Source organism: Cannabis sativa, chromosome 6 (assembly GCF_029168945.1).
Source record: "Cannabis sativa cultivar Pink pepper isolate KNU-18-1 chromosome 6, ASM2916894v1, whole genome shotgun sequence".
Taxonomy (NCBI): domain Eukaryota; kingdom Viridiplantae; phylum Streptophyta; class Magnoliopsida; order Rosales; family Cannabaceae; genus Cannabis; species Cannabis sativa.
Window position 1 is genome coordinate 27,209,556 of NC_083606.1, and position 4,326 is coordinate 27,213,881.

Below are 4,326 nucleotides of genomic sequence, written 5' to 3' on the forward strand. Positions count from 1 at the left end.
CAACCTGGGCACTAGGATGTCAACCTGGGTGTTGGGTGTCAATCTGGGCACTAAATGTCAACCTGGGAATTGAGATCTGAACTACCTTCAATAAAACGGCCATAAATTACTCAATTTTTATCCGATTGATGCGATTGAACTTGCATTTCGAAGATCATTCAATGATCTATCATTTCATGTCTCATATCCTAGACGTAATTCTAAAGTTATCATCATCAAATTCATCCCAAATAAAGTTACAAAAATAAGCTCTAGATAATTCGTAGGGACCCGTCAGGAACCAAAAGTTGGCCATTACCACCAGAAGCTAATTTTAACTGTAGATCATCATAAACAGTGAAAAGCAACTTATTTTTATTTTTTTTTCCAATTTTTGTGAGCCTCATTCAGCTATAAAAGGAGAGCTCCCTTAGCTCATTTCCACATTCAAAAAACTACCCATAAGGTCAGAGCTTCTCTCTCTAGAGTTTAAAGTTTTTGATACTTAGTCTATTTCTATAATTACCATTTCGTGAGAAATAAAAACTCAAAGTAGACGTAGCCCCATTACTATTGCAATATAGGGGGTGGACTACTATAAATTGGTTGTCTCTCTCTAAATTACTTAACTATTTTTATTCATTCTCGCCCATTTAGCGAAGGGGGTATGACTTAAAAGTCTAGTCCAAATTTTTGAGTCAGCAATATCTACCATGATGGTGAGCTCCATTATTTCATAATCCTTTCTGCTTATATAAACTGTAACTGTTGGAATTTATTTTACCAAGATCTTAGATCTACTCACAAGTATGTTGTTTAACATCCTAAATATGAACTTTCTAAAACGATAATTAAACACATATAAAGTTAAGAAAACCTTACATTGGTTGCAGCGAAATAATATGTCTCCTTCTACTCAGGTCTTTAACCCTTGTATCCTTTCTGTCGCAGAGTATCATCAAGATCTGAGCCCGAATGTCCTTCTCTTTGAATGTGATCCTTCACAGTCTTCCAATCTATGATTGAGGTACCACTTGCTGTGTGTGGGCACTACTCTATCACTAGGGGGTTTCAAAACTATGAAGAAGAAAAGAGAGAGAGAGAGAGGGTCGGCTATAGAGAGAAAGTGGAAGGCTCAGTTCTTTGAAAAGGCAATCTCTTGAAAACTCATATTTCGACTGAGTCATCACTTTCTATTTATAGGCAACTACTAGGTTTAGGTTAGTAATTACTTGACATGAAAATAATGAAAATATTAATTGGAAAAAGCCAATCAAGTGGCCGGCCACAGCTGTTAGTGGGCTCACTTGGATTTTGCAGTTGATACAATTTTTATTTCTATTTTCTTAAAAATGCCGATTTTCCAATTCTAACCATTTAAATGCCAAAACTGTTGGAATTTATTTTACCAGGATCTTAGATCTACTCACAAGTATGTTGTTTAACACCCTAAATATGAACTTTCTAAAACGATAAATTAAAGACATATAACGTTAAGAAAACCTTACATTGATGCAGCGGAATTAATGTCTCCTTCCACTCAGATCTCTAATCCTTGTATCCTTTCTGTAGCAGAGTATAATCAAGATCTGAGCCCGAATGTCCTTCTTCTTTGAGTTTGATCCTTCACAGTCTTCCAATCTATGATTGAGTTACTGCTTGCTGTGTGTGGGCACTCACTCTTTCACTAGGGTCAAAATTTATGAAGAGGAAAAGAGAGAAGAGGGTTTCGGCCTATAGAAGAAAATAAGGAAGGCTCAGTTTTTTTGAAGAGAGAAATTTCTGTCAGAAGATGTTATTCAAAGTTATGATTTTGACTGAGCCATCACTTTCTATTTATAGACAACTACTAGGTTTAGGTTATGAATTATTTGGCATTAAAATAATAAAAATATTAATTTGAAAATCCACAAATAGTGGCTGGCCATGGTGTAGTTTATGGGCCCCACTTGATTTTCAGTTTTCACAAATTTTATTTCTATTTTCTCAAAAACGCCAATTTTCCAATTCTAACCATTTAAATGCCAAAACTAATTATTTAATAACTAAAATAGATTATTAAATAATATTTCCATTTAATTTAATTATTAACTAGACATATAAAGCCATTAATAAATAAATAAACCTAGAATCTCTATTTCTTTACAATTTCACCCCTGCTTAGTGAAAATTCATAAAATTAGACATAGTCTAACTTTAGAATTATAATTGATCAATCACGAATCAATTAATGAGTCTTACAAGTAGAATGTTCTCAACTAGAATGGGGACAATGGATCTATATGCTGAGCCTCCAATAGTGAACCAAATTTACCAAGTAAATTCTTACTTATTAATTCTTCGTTGAATCCACTCTTAGAACTTAGAATTGCACTGTCAGACTTATATAGAGCATATTATATGTTCCACGATATCAATATGCTATCTCATTTAACCATTGTTATAATCTTATTGTGATTTAAATATCCTCTATATAGATGATCTACATCGAGATGGGATTTCTTTACCGTTCTCACCCCTCAATGTATTTTGCCCCTTAAAACACTTAGCTAGCTGTAAATGGTGTTTAGTGATCTAATAATTAGTCAGTTAAACAAGAGCTCATCCATTTACTTCTATTTGCTAAGCTCGAAGGGAATCATCACTTGACTTCTATACACCAGTAGAAGCTATAGATTCCATATTTATGTTCAGCACTCCCACTCAATCATACTATCATGTTCCCAAAATATACGTATCACCCTGACCTAAAAGTAGGCTTAACTAATAAATCAAAGAACATGAATAGCACTCCTGAGTTGAGCCTAAGCATATCAGGATTTAGATTCTTTTAATCTTAAGATCAACTTGTTGGGTTTTATGCCCTAAATAAAACTCATTTCATATAATCAGTTTTACTTATTAATAAAGATCAGAAATAACATTTTATGTTGCATGGTTCGCATGATTTATTTCATGATTACATGTATATAATGTATGAATTCTTTTTAAGTCCAGAACATATGTGTTTGTTAAAGATTATAGTGTTGTCAACATAGTGGAATATAATCTTTATTATATGTTCAAAAGTTTATTCCCTGATTTGTCAGAACACTGGATTTAGACTGACATGGTATAATCAGCGATAGGTATTCTTACACCTTGGAAAAGTGTTATGTCCTTTTCAGGACATTGGCAAAGTTTACCAGTATCGGATGTACGGAGTATACATCGGAAGGGACTGATATTGAACTTTGATTAGATATATTAAAATTTACCGTAATATCTATTCAATTCAATATCACCTGTTCATCCTAGATCAAATGATCTTAATCCTGATATGGTTAGGTTTTCAATCTCAAGAGTGTTATTCGTGTTCTTTGATTTGTTAAGTTAAGCCTACTTTTGGGTCAGGGTGATACTTACATTTTGGGAACACGGTAGTGCAATTGAGTGGGAGCGCTAACATAAATATGGAATCTATAGCTTCTATCTGGCAACTAGAAGTAAATGATGATTTCCTTCGAGCTTAACCAAACGAAGATAAATGGTGGAGATCTCATTTCACTTAGCTGAAATATCATTTATACAGGGTTAAGTGTTTTAAGGATAAAATAAATTGAAGGTGTAGTGGTAACAATAGTGCCTTTTCAATGTAGATTATCTATATAGAGGATCATTGATCACATTAGGGTTATAACAATGGATAACTAATGACGTGTCTATATCGTGGAACATATAGAGCGTTCTATATGACTGGGAGTGCAATTCCAAGTTCTAAGTGTGGATTCAATGAGGAATTAATAAGTTAGGGAATTTACTTGGTAAATTCAGTTCGACTTATTAGAAGCTCAATTATATAGACCCATGGTCCCCATACTAGTTGAGACCATACTGCTTGTAAGACTCAGTTAATTTATTTTAATTAATCAATTAAAATTCTAAAAGTTAGACTATGTCTACTTTATGAATTTTCACTAAGCAAGGGCAAAATTGTAAAGAAAAGAGATTCTAGGTTTATTTATTAATTAAGAGACTTTATATGTCTAAATTAATAAATATATTAAATGGCAATATTATTTAATAATTATTTTCAAGTTATTAAATAATTAGAATTGGCATTTAAATGGTTAAATTAGAAAATTGGCATTTTTGAGAAAATAGGAATGAAAAATAACAAAATGGTAAAATTGCAAAGTGAGGTCCAATATCCCTTGTTTGGCCGCCCACTATGCATAGCAATTACCATTTATAGTTTTCATTATTTTAATGCCATACAATTCTAACCCAAACCTAGAAGGAATTCTATAAATAGAAAGTGTTGGCTTCAGGAAACTGATCACTTTGCACATAGTTTCCTTCAGAGAA